This window comes from Phascolarctos cinereus, unplaced genomic scaffold, assembly GCF_003287225.1.
Source record: "Phascolarctos cinereus isolate Bilbo 61053 unplaced genomic scaffold, phaCin_HiC Scaffold_5;HRSCAF=322, whole genome shotgun sequence".
NCBI lineage: Eukaryota > Metazoa > Chordata > Mammalia > Diprotodontia > Phascolarctidae > Phascolarctos > Phascolarctos cinereus.
This window is the reverse complement of record NW_027555958.1, coordinates 387,867,753-387,881,618: the sequence shown is the minus strand read 5'-3', so window position 1 is coordinate 387,881,618 and position 13,866 is coordinate 387,867,753. Positions and strand designations below refer to the sequence as shown.

Below are 13,866 nucleotides of genomic sequence, written 5' to 3'. Positions count from 1 at the left end.
TCCAACATTTTAGCACAATAATGAAACTATGTTTAGTAATTGGACTTTTATTAGACTTTTTCTTTAAATTCACAGAATCATAAAGTAAGAGAAACTTGTAAGGCTGATTTAAGAAGTTTTAAGGTGATTATAAGTAGTTGTAGATTATATTTCTCATGATGAAAAGTATTAAAATGGAAATTTACAGAATGAATATACTGATTGACATAATTTGCATATAATGGGCTTTTTAGCTAAGATTTCTGATGTCCTATAGCTCTCTTTCCTAGGCAGCATGTAATTTTATATGTAAAATCTTGTCATAACACACTCAAGTAGGAGCAGAGATCTCTAAGCCCCTTCTATCTATAAATCTATAATTCTTTATACCTCAATCTTCAAGTCTTCTCTTCATGTGCATTGTTTCTTCAATCAACCATCTTATTTAAAAGTAGCTTTGATTTATTAAGGGTTTGTGATAGATAGCTAACAGTAAATAATAGTACATTTTATTTTTAAAATATCATCAATGTAATATTTATTTAAGTTCAGAAATATTTCTTACCTATATATATATATATATATTCCACATAAAATATATACTCCATGTATATACACACATCCTCCACACAAAATATATAAATTCCTGGGATGAAATGTTTAAATTCTATTCATTTACATTAAGCTATTACCCCCCCAATCCCTCCTTTTTCCACTCAATGGAAGAATAGGATTAAAGCTCTCTGAAAAGACTTTTAGAACATTGTGTTCTACCCTACCTAAGGCTCTGAGGGAAAGAAGGTATCCAATTGCCTTGGTTACCTTATTTATAAACCTTCGAGTTGGCAAAGACAAAACCTGAAAAGTTACCATTTATGAGACAGTGATCATCAAGAAAAATGTCATGCAGAAGAAGGACACCAAATTTAAATGGAAGGTACATAATAGAGGTTCCCAAATGAATGGTTTTAAGGCTATTGTAGTTGAAATGGTCTGGCAGTCACAAACAGAATCCCCTTCCAAAGGTTTATTATGCAAGTAGCTAAAGAACATGTGGCTTTGTCCATGGAAAATGCCTTTGAGATATGAGGAAGAAACCTCATAGATACTGTCTTAGAAATTCCCCACTACTGTAGTTGGCAGACATTTCCCTGTCTCAGTGAATTTTCTGAGCTTGAGAGTATCCTTGATACTTAGACCTCCAGCAAAGACTTCATGAGGCACACATAATCAGGACTGGGTTGATCTCAAGACCGGTCACAGGTAAGTAATATTTTGTCTAAAAAATTTATTTAAGTGAAAATCCCTAACAAGGAAGCAGGTCCTTTTACTTTATCAGGAATCCTGATTTGTGTTTTTCAGACCCCCAGCAAAAGACCTCACATCTTTGGGATTCAGGACATGTCAATGAAAGGAGAACTGTAGAACACCCACTGCTCCTTAAGGCCATTATAAAACTGCTAACTTCTTTCAGAGTATCTATCAATAACAAATATGCAAGCAAACCAATTGTGAGCATGCTCTATGTGTCAGGGTACAGAAATACTTTGAACCCAGTAGCTTTCTGCAAATACAACTACAATTCTATGCTAATAACCCATATTGATAACATGCTTTAAATACAAAACACATTTCTCATAACAACTTTGAGCTGAGGTAGATAGTATAAGTCATTATTATACCCATTTAACTGATGAAGGAAGTGAGGCTTAGATAACTTAAGTGATTTCCCTATAATGGCAAAGATTTAAATCTAAGTTACAAGTTTCAAGTCTAGTGCTTTTTCTACCATACAATGCTACAGCTGCTATATTATGCCACAACTACCAAAAGCCAGTCCCATATTTCCATGCCATTTTTATAGTAGGGAAGGTTTTTCATTTGTTTGTTTGCATGATATTGGATTTCTGTTATGAAAGATGAAAGGGGTTTGATAAAGATAGAAGAAATAATGTTTGAAAACATTATATTCATACAATTAATTATTGAATACTTACTATGTATTCAATCTTCAGTATGAGAGGAATGATTTATCGTGCCCCTATCTCATTCCAATCAGTGTTAATTAGTTTAGTGTGATTCCATAGAGTTAGTGATTATTAGTGATATGCTTATCTATTAGTACATTTAGTCAGTCTAGTCAATTAATATCAGTATAGGAATTATATATATTAATGTATCTTTTTACATATATTATATTTAAGAATAATTAGATAAGATAGATTCTTTCTTATAATAGGTCCCAAACTTTAAACTACATGGTACAAGTTCACTAGCTTGTTAAGCTATAAATCACGGATTCATTAATCTGTTATAAAGTTCATTTCCCTAGCCACAAGAATTCTGACTAGAGGAACTCCAACCTTTTAAATGATGATTATGTGACCAAGCCTAGTGTGGGCAGGATGTCTTGACGTGATATGGAAAGTCCCCCACCTTATTTTTGTGCCTCCAGACCACTCTCCCTTACTCTACATGAGGAGGAGCCCATCTTATGACCACTTAGAGGAGATGACACCTGCCTTGCACATCCTGTGACCAGCTCTGCTGATACATCATTTCTGGCCCTCTTGGAGGGTCAAAATCAAGTTTTACCACCCTATGGGACTCTGTATTTTACTTTGCCTCTTCTTGTGTCTGGGTATCAAGCACTATAAAACTAAGGCCCTGGAGAAAAAGAACATCTTAGATCATGAGGAAAATTTGAAGTCACTTCATTAGAGGGGGCCATGGATTCTTTCATAAAGTCTATTGACTCAGAGCTCTGCCTCAGTTTCTTTTATTGTAGAATTGGACAATTTTGGACCCCACAACTATAAGGATCATCAGATCCAGTGTCATTTGGAAGAAGAAACAGTCATACATGTATGAAACTTTTTTTTAACAAAAGAGAATAAGATAAATGTCAGTATATCTCTATATATCCATAAATTCTAGATATGTAGACATATAATATTATAAAGAGATGAAAGAGAGAGAGAGAGAGAGAGAGAGAGAGAGAGAGTGAGAGAGAGAGAGAGAGAGAGAGAGAGAGAGAGAGAGAGAGAGAGAGAATGAATTAGAATAGTTTTCTTGGTGACAATCCAATGTGGTCTGAGTTGATAATGGAGAAGTGTATAGTGGAGACAGGATAATAATTTTGTCAGGTTTGTGCAGACAGGATAATAATTTTGTCAGGTTTATGCAAATTGAGAAGAAAAGGCATTTTACACATTCATCAAGGTCACCTCATAAAGACAGACTTTGAGCACATGGATTAGTGAGACATAATAGAAGAGAGACATAAATATTATAGTTTGAGTAGTATTATCAGATTACTTGTAGACTTTATACTCAGAAGACATATAGCATAACTCTTTGTCCCTATGTTTAGGAAAGCCATTTAAAGCCTGGAGACTAAGTAAATGAGAGTTTTTATTATTACATAATCTGATTAACATGCTTTTTTGTAGAAAAACACAGGTTTACTAGAACTGTAAATACATTTTAATGCAATTTTAACAAGCATGTAATTTGAGTTCCACGCCATGCAGGGAGCCCAAACAAAACAGCATTCATAAAGTACTACCGAAAAAAAAATTAGCTCTTATACCATTCACTACAATAAACCCTAAATGGATATATGACCTGAACATTAAAGACCATACCTGTAAAAGAATTAGAAAAAAACTTGATTATATATCTTCCAAAGCTATAACTAAAGGATGAATTCTCAGGCAAACAAGGGTTGGAGACAAATACAAAATACACAATAGATAATTTCAATTATAAGAAAGTGAAAAGCCATTGTATGAGCAAAAATAATGTAATAAGAAAGGAAATAATTGCCTGGGGAAAAATATCTGTATCAAATGTTTCTGATAACAATACAAGATCCAAGATACAAAAAAAGAAAACTATAAATATGTGAGACTGAAAGCCATTCCATAATAGATAAATAAAGCATATGAACAATTCCTTCCCAAAAGAATGACTGCAAATTAATGTCAAGCATAGGAAGGAACACTCCAAAACATTAACAATGAAAGAAATACAAATTAAAATAAAATTGAAGTTTTACCTCACACTGAACAGATTGTCAAAAACAACAAAAGATAAGAATAGTCAAGATTGTGCAAAGACAAGTAACTTAATTCATTATTTGTAGAGCTATGAATTGGTCCAACCATCCTACAAAGCAATTTAGAATTATTCAAAGAGACTGACTAAAGTGTCTCTATACTTTGACCCAGATATTCCACTGCTAGGTATATGTCCCAAGAAACGGCCCACATGCACCAAAATATGCATAGTAGCATTTTTCTGGTAGAAAAGAACCAAAAAAAGAGATGCATATTGATTAGAGAATTGCTAAATAAACTGTAGTATATGAAGGTCATCAAACATTAATATATGGTAAGAAACAATGAATATAATGAATGAAGAGGTGTGAATAAACTTACGTGAAGAGATGTGAAGTAAGTACTGGAACCATGACAACAATATAGTAATGGAAACAGAGATAACAACCACAAAATAATTGATATTTAACCATCTTGGCCACAAAGAACAGAGATGAGAAGACACCTACCCCTGGCTCTTTGAGTAAGTGGTATAAATTGATGTAGAATACTTAATAGAATGTTACACATTTGAATAGATTGGTTGGTTTTGCTGAACTTCCTCAACCCCACCCACCCCCTTATTTTCTTTTCCTTTGTTACTTCTGGTAGACTCTAGTGAAAGAAGAAAAAAAAAGAGGTATATTTGGAGGGGAAACTTCTTTTTTCTAGCTGTATCAAATGATTTTTGGTAGTTTGGCATGGCACTAAGTAAATTAATTTATGTAGGATTGTCATTTTTATTATATTAGTTCGGCCTACCCATGAGTAACTGATATTTTTCTAATTGTTTAGATCTGACTTTATTTATGTGAAAAGTATTTTGTAATTGTGTTCACATAGTTCCTGGGTTTGTTCGGTAGGTGGACTCCTAAATATTTTATAATGTCTACAGTAACTTTAAATGGAATTTCTCTTTTTATCTCTTGCTGTTGAGTTTTGTTGGTAATATATAGAAATGCCCATAATTTATGTGGGTTTATTTTATAATATGCAACTTTACTAAAATTGTTTATTATTTCAAGTAGTTTTTTACTTGATTCTCTAAGTATATCATATCATCTGCAAAGAATGATAGCTTTGTTTCTTCTTTGCCTATTCTAATTCCTTCAATTTATTTTTCTTCTCTTATTGCTAAAGCTAATGTTTCTAGTACCATATTGAAAACAGTGGTGATGATAGATATAATTGTTTCACCTCTGATATTACTGGAAATGCTTCTAGCTTATCCCCATTACATATAACGCTTGCTGAAGTTTTTAGGTAGATGCTACTTATCATTTTAAGGAAGACTCCATTTATTCCTATGCTCTTTAGTGTTTTTTGATAGGAATGGGTGTTGTATTTGTCAAGTGCTTTTTCTGCATCTATTGAGATAATCATGTGATTTCTGTTAGTTTTGTTGTTGATATGATCAATTATGCTGATAGTTTTCCTAATATTGAACCAGCCCTGCATTCCTGGTATAAATCACACCTGGTCATAGTGTATTATCCTGGTGATAAGTTGCTGTAATCAATTTGCTAATATGATATGTAAAATTTTTGCATTTATATTCACTAGGGAAATTCATCTCTAATTTTCTTTCTCTGTTTTGACTCTTCCCGATTTAGGTATCAGCACTATATTTGTATCATAAAAAATAATTGCTAAGACTCCTTCTTCACCTATTTTTCTCAATAATCTATATAGTATTGGAATTAATTGTTCTTCAAATGTTTCATAGAATTCTCTCGTAAATCCATGTGGCCATAGAGATTTGTTCCTAGGGAGTTCATCGATGGCTTGTTCAATTTCTTTTTCTGAGATGAGGTTAAGTATTTTACTTCCTCTTCTGTTAATCTGGGCAATTTATATTTTTGTAAATGTTCATCTATTTCACTAAGACTATCAAATTTATTGGCATACAGTTGAGCAAAATAGTGCTTAATTATTGTTTTAATTTCTTCTCCATTAATTGTGAATTCACCCTTTTCATCTTTGATACCGGTAATCTAGCTTTCTTCTTTCTTTTTTTTTTAAATTAAATTAACCAAAGGTTTATCTATTTTATTGGGTTTCTTTCCATAAAACCAGCTCTTAGTTTTATTTATCAGTTCAATAATTTTCTTCAATTTTAATAATCTCTCCTTTGGTTTTCAGTATTTATAATTTGATATTTAATAGGGGATTTTTAATTTGTTCTTTCTCTAGTTTTTTTTTAGTTGCATGCCCAATTCCTTGATCTATTTCTCTATTTTATTCATGTAAGCATTTAGAGATATAAAACTTCCCCTAAGAACTGTTTTTGCTTCATCCCATAGGTTTTGGTATGTTGTCTCATTATTGCCATTCTCTTGGATGAAGTTATTGATTGTTTCTATGATTTATTGTTTGACTCACTCATTCTTTAGGATTAGATTATTTAGTTTTCAATTGATTTTTAGTCCATCTTTCTTTTCTTTCTTTTTTTTTCCACGAAAAGCCTGAACAAAGTTTATTAGTTTCTGTTGAGCACAAAGTAAACAAGTTACTGAGGCTGCTGGAAAACACATAGGTGATTCAGGTGGAAAAAAAAACCAACCAAACAATAACAATGTGGTTTCTTTTACTTGTTTTTTGGTGTTTTGCTTTTGTTTTCCTTTAAAAACACACACACACACACACACAACATAACTACTGCTACACTTAAGCAGCCTGTCTATTCTAAGAGAACTGATGGGAGAGGGAAAGAGGGTAAGGGGAGGGGAGGGGAGGGGAAAATGGGCTCTGATGCCTACCACACTTCAGAAGTGGGGGAACAGCAAAGAGGGTGTTGCTGCTCATGCAGAAGGCCCAGTGTTGGTCTTGGTGGGCTCACTGACACGCCGCTTCCTCATAGCCTCCTGAGCCTGGTCACAGATGATCATGCCATGAGCAACCTGGAAAGTTCCTGAGTGCTCTGGGGATTCCAATACAGTTGTCATGAATGGATGACTTGACTTCCTGAAGAAGAAGCTTGACCATCAGTGGTCTGGGTCTGATTTGGGAAGACCAGGATGATGGGGGATCACTTCCCCAGAATACTCAGCACTTCCACAGGAGCTGTTACTGGAAGTGGAACCCAGACCCCTTCGGTAGTAGTCATGGGTTGCTACGAGTGAACCGCTGGATGGGACCGCTGCCACGTTGCTTGTTCTTGTGATGATGGAAACCTTAGTGATGGCTCCCAAGCAGCCCCGATAGGCAGTGGGCTGTGGTGGATGATCCCAGGTGACCTGACTTGGGGAAAGGGGACGCTAGGCCACAAAGCCCATTTGTAAAGGAGATCATGGGAGGATACTCCACGGCAACAAAAACGTAAGAGTTCTTTGGGTATTTAGTCTATCTTTCCATGGCCCTTTATTATATATAATTTTTATTGCATTATGATATGAAAAGGATGCATTTAATATTTCTGTCTTTCTGCATTGGATTGTGAGGTTTTTATGCCCAGGTACGTGTTAAATTTTTGTGTGTCATGTACCACTGAGAAAAAAGTATATTTCTTTTCATCCACATTCAATTTTCTCCAGAGATTTACTATATTTAATTTTTCTAAAATTCTATTTACCTCCTTTTTTATTTTGTGGTTAGATTTATCTAGTTCAGAGAGTGGGAGGTTGATGTCCCCCACTAATATAGTTGCTGTCTATTTCTTTCTGTAACTCCCTGAACTTCTTCTCTAAGAATATGGATGCTATACCACTTGGTACATATATGTTTAGTAATGATATCACTCCATTATCTATGATGCTTTTTAAATTTTTTTTTCTTTTTTGCTAGGCAATGGGGTTAAATGACTTGCCCAGGGTCACACAGCTGGAAAGTGTCAAGTGTCTGAGGCGGGATTTGAACTCAGCTCCTCCTGAATCCACTGCACCACCTAGCTGCCCCCTCTATGATGATTTTAGCAGGATGTAGTTTCCTTCCTCATCTCTTTTAATAAAATCTATTTTTGCTTTTTCTTTGTCTGAGATCAGGATTGCTATACTTGCTTTTTTCTTTTTTTACTTCAGCTGAAGCATAATATATTCCACTCCAGCCTTTCACCATTAACCTTTATGTATCCCTCTGTTCCAAATGTGTTTCTTACAAACAACATATTGTAGGATTATTTTTTTTTAATCCTTTCTGCTATCCATTTCCATTTTAGGGGAGAGCTCATCTCATTCACATTCGCAGTTATGATTATTATCTGTGTCTTTCTCTCCATCCTATTTCCCCTCCTCTCTCCTTTGTCCCTTTCCCTCCTCACTAGTGTTTTGCTTTTGACCACTGCCTCCCTTGGTAGTTCCCTTCTATTAGCTCCCTCCCTTTTCTTCCCCTTTATCCTTACCATTTCTCCCCTCCCCTCTATTTACCTGGTCCATTTTCTTTTTCCTTTCCCCTCCTACTTCCTATTGGGTAAGTTAGATTTCTATACCTAAGTGATCATGTTATTCTTTGAACCAAAATCTGATGAGAGTAAGGTTCAAACAATGCTCATCACCCTTCCTTCTTTCCCTCTACTATTATAGGTTTTTCTGTCCTTTTCATATAATGTAATTTACCCTTGTCTGCCTCCTCCTTTTCTTTTCTCCCAGTACTTTCCCTTTAATTAGATCCACTTAATCCACTTAATTAGATCTTTTATCATTACATCAAAGTCAACTTATACCCACCCCCTCTGTCTATGTGTACCCAATTTAAATGGTGTAATAACGATATAGTTCTCAAGAGTTACATCCCTACAAGGGAAGGGATGTAAACAATTTGCCCTTATTAATAACATTTTTTTTCCTGTCCTGTTTACTTTGTATGTCTCTCTGGAGTCTTGTGTATTTGAAGATCAGATTTTCTTTTGAGCTCTGGTCTTTTCATAAAGAAGGTTTGGAAGTCCCCTACTTCGTTGAATGTCCATCTCCTCCCCTGAAATATGCTCAATTTTGCTGGGTAGTTGATCCTTGGTTGTAATTCAAGCTCCTTTGCCTTATGGAATATCATATTCCATACCCTATGATCATTTAATGTAGAAGCTGCAAGGTCCTGCATAATCCTGACTCTGGTTCCATGATATTTAAATTGTTTCTTTCTGGCTGCTTGTAGTGTTTTCTCTTCGACCTAGCAATTTTGGAATTTGGCTCCTATATTCCTTGGCATTTTCAATTTTGGACCTCTTTCAGGAGGTGGATTCTTTCTATGGCTATTTTACCCTCTGGTCCTAGGACCTCAGGGAAGTTTTCCTCAATGATTTCCTGAAAGATGCTATCTAGGCTCTTTTTTTTCATCATGGTTTTTAGGTAGACCAATAATTTTTAAATGATCTCTCCTGGAACTATTTTCCAGGTCAGTTGTTTTACTAATGTGGTATTTTATATTTTCATCTATTTTTTCATTCTTTTCTGTTTGACTGATTCTCACTCTCTCATAGTCATTAGCTTCCACTTGCCCAATTCTAATTTTTAATGAATTATTTTCTTCTATTAGATTTTGTACCTCCTTTTCCATTTGGCCAATTTTACATTTTAAAGAGTTGTTTTCTTAAATGTACTTCTTTTTTTCCAGTTGGCCAATTGTATTTTTAGGGACTGATTTTCTTCAGTGTACATCTTTTTTCCCATTTGGTCAACTGTATTTTTTAAGGACTTGTTTTCTATAGTTAATTTTTGTCCTTCCTTTCCCAAGCTATTGACTCTTTCTTGCGTACCTCTCATTTCTTTTCCCAACTTTTCTTCTACCTCTCTTATTTGACTTTTAAAATCCTTTTTGAGCTCTTCCAAGAAGGCTTTTTGGGCTTCAGACCAGTTCATATTCCCTTTTGAAGTTTCAGATGTGGGTATATTGACAAGGTTGTCCTCATCTGAATTTCTGCCTTGATCTTTCCTGTCCCCATAATAAGAATCTATGATCATTATATGTTTCTTTTTGCTCATGGTGTTTGCTTATTTCCTGACCAAAAAAAAAAAACACAAAAATTGAACTCTTCTGCTGGAGAGCAGGGGGCACTGACCCAAGGTTCTTGTGTTGAGAGCAGAAGGTCTGGTCACTGGCTTTGTGTGCTGGGGCCTCAGGTGCTGGCAGTTGGAGGCTCTAGGGTTCTGGCAACTTACCTGGTGTTGGGCTAGAATCAGTAACACTGGAGCTGTAGGGGTAGGGGTGGGGATTCTCACCCATGGAGGATGCCTGTTCACCTGGGACTTGCACTCCTTTCTTTGGCACCTGCTCACCCAGGCTTTGCACAGGGATATTTTGCTACTGGAGGATGTCTCTCAGCCTGGACCTTTACCTCTTGGAGTTGTGCTTCCCTGAGTTTTCCTGAGACAATGGGAAACTTGGCTGCCAAAGAACACCGTGGCACTTTGTGGTTTTCTGAGGTGGTGTCCATCAGTTCTCCTACACATACGGAGGCATTTGGTGGTCCTAGTGTTGGTGCTTGCCTGCTCCATCACCCTGGGGTTCAGGATCTCCCCCTGGTATGCTGAGGTAGGGCTCTCTGCTAGCTTGCTGGGATGGCTCCCGTTCTATACTGAGTCCCCTCCCCAAGAGTGAGAGGGGCCTTACCCTTTAATCCCTCAAGTTTCCTGAGCTACAAGACGGCTGCACCTCATCTTTCTGCTGATTCAGTTGTTCCAGGGTTTTTCCTGGGACAATATTTTCCGGGCTTTCAGAGGTCAATAAGGGAGAGTGAGAGCAATTTACTTCTTACTGTGCCATCTTGGCTCCCAGAAGCGGAATTTGAGAACTATATCTTTATTACTGCATTTATAAGAGGTATGCATAGGACAGAGAGTGTGGGCATAAGGTGACACTGATGTGATGATAAAAATAATTAATTAAGGGTTTAAAAAAAGGATTGTACTGGGAGAAGAGGAAAGGGGAAGACAGTATATGGTAAATTACATTACATAAAGAGGGGCAAAGACCTATTAGAGTAGAGGGGGAAAAGGGAGGGAGGCAAGCATTGTTTGAATTTTACTTTCATTGGATTTGGCTCAAAGAGGAAATGACATACACATTCAGTTGGTTATAGAAATCTATCTTACTCTATAAGGAAGAAGGGGGATAGAAAAGGGGGGGTGGATAGAAGGTAGGGCAGAATGGATGGAAAAATAGCAGGAAAAAGAGGAAAGAAAAGGGAGGGGGGCTGATAAAAGGTAGGTTAGATAATGGGAGGAAGTGGTCAGAAGGAAAACACTGGTAAGGAGGGAAAGGGTGAAAGGAGACAGAAAAGTATAAACTAGGTAGTAAATAGGATGGAGAGAAAGACACAGGTAGTAATTATAACTATGAATATGAATGGGATGAACTTTCCCATAAAACCAAAGTGGATAGCAGAGTGGATTAAGAATAACAATCCTACAATATGTTGTTTACAAGAAACATATCTGAAGCAGAGGGACACACAGAGTAAAGATAAAAGGCTGAATATATTATGCTTCAGCTGAAGTAAAAAAAAAAAGCAGGGATATAAATCCTGATCTCAGACACAGCAAGAACAAAAATAAACCTAGCTTAAAGAGATAAGGAAGGGAACTGCATCTTACGAAGGTAGCATAGACAATGAAGTTATATTATTACCAAATATGTATGCACCAAGTGGGTAGAGCATCAAGATTCTTAGAGAAGAAGTCAGTGGCATTACAGAAAGAAATAGACAACAAAATAATACTAGTGGGGGATCTCACCCTTCCCCTCTCTGAACTAGATAAATCTAACCACAAAATAAACAAGAAAGAAATTAAAGAAATGAAAAGAATTTCAGAAAAGTTGGATATGGGGGCAGCTAGATGGCGCAGTGGATAGAGCACTGGCCCTGAAGTCAGGAGGACCTGAGTTCAAATCCGGCCTCAGACCAAACACTTCACACTTACTAGCTGTGTGACCCTGGGCAAGTCACTTAACCCCAATTGCCAAAAAAAAAAAAAAAAGAAAAGAAAAGAAAAAGAAAAAAAAGAAAAGTTGGATATGGTTGACCTCTGGAGAAAATTGAATGGGGATAGAAATATACCTTTTTCTCAGTGGTACATGGCACCTACACAAAAACTGACCATGTATTAGGGCATAAAACTCATAATGCAATGCAGAAAGGCTGAAATAGTAAGTGCATCCTTTCAAATCATGATGCAATAAAAAATTATATGTAATAATGGGCCATGGAAACATAGACTAAAAATAATTGGAAACTAAATAATCTAATCCTAAAGAATGAGTGGGTCAAACAACAAATCATAGAAAAAATCAATAACTTCAAATAACTGGCAGCAATGAGACAACATACCAAAACTTATGGGATGTAGCAAAAGTGGTTCTTAGGGGAAGTTTTATATCTCTAAATGCTTACATGAATAAAATAGAGAACAAGGAGATCAATGAACTGGGCCTGCAACTAAAAATAGCTAGAAAAAAAATAGGTTAGGTACACAAGACACAGTAGTCAAATCATACGATTATCTCAATAGATGCAGAAATAACTTTTGATAAAATATAGAACCCATTCCTATTAAAATCATTAGAGAAGATAGGAATAAATGGAGTTTTCCTTAAAATAATAAGTATCACCTATCTAAAACCATCAGTAAGCATTATTTGTAATGGGGATAAGCTAGAAGCATTCCCAAAAAGATCAGGGTTGAAACAAGGATGTCCATTATTACCACTGTTATTCAACATTATACTAGAAATGTTAGCTTTAGCAATAAGAGAAGAAAAATAAATTGAAGGATTTAGAATAAACAATGAAGAAACAAAGCTATCACTCTTTGCAGATGATATGATGGTATACTTAGAGAATGCAAGAGAATCAACTAAAAATTGCTTGAAATAATTAATAACTTTAACAAAGGGGGCAGAATATAAAATAAACCTACATAAATTATCAGCATTTCTATATATTACTAACAAAGCCCAGCAGCAAAAGATAGAAAGAGAAATTGTATTTAAAACAACCTCAGACAATATAAAATATCTGGGAATCTGCCTGCCAAGACACACCCAGAAACTGTATGAACACAATTACAAAACACTTTGTACAAATCAAGTCAGATCTAAATAAATAGTTGCTCATGGATAGGCTAAGCTAATATAATAAAAATGACAACTCTACTTAAACTAATTTACTTAATTAGTGTCATATCAATATAACTACCAAAAATTGTTTTATAGAGCTAGAAAAGACAATAACAAAATTCATCTGGAAAAACAAAAGGTGCGGAATATCATGGGAATTAAGGAAAAGAAATGCAATGGAAGGTGGCCTAGTCATACCATATCTAAAAATGTATTATAAAGCAGCAATCATCAAAACTATTTGGTACTGGCTAAGAAATAGAGTGATGGATCAATGGAATAGGTTAGATACACTAGACACAGTAGTCAATGACTATAGTAATCTACTGTTTCATAAACCTAAAGACTCTAGCTTCTGGGATAAGAACTCAGTATTTGATAAGAACTGCTGGGAAAACTGAACAATTGTATGGCAGAAACTAGGCATAGACCAACATGTTGTACCATATACTAAGATAAGTTCAAAATGGGCCCATGATTTAGACATAAAGCATCATGCTATAAGCAAATTAGGAGAGCCAGGAATAGTTTACCTGTCAGGTCTATGGAGAAGGGAAGAATTTATAAGCAAACGAGAGATAGAGAACATTATGAAATTCAAAATGGATAATTTCAATTACATTAAATCAAAAAGGTTTTGCAGAAGCAAAGCCAATGCAACCAGAATTAGAAGGAAAGCAGAAAGCTAGAAATCAATTTTTACAGCCAGTGTCTCTGATAAAAGTTTCATTTATAAAATATA

General features: G+C 35.4%; 1 protein-coding gene across 2 annotated transcripts in view; it reads right to left on the bottom strand.

Moving 5' to 3' along the window:
• Positions 1-13,866, bottom strand: part of KCNT2 (potassium sodium-activated channel subfamily T member 2) — a 512,407-nt gene that overhangs the window by 63,246 nt on the left and 435,295 nt on the right. The gene's annotated exons all lie outside the window — the stretch shown is intronic.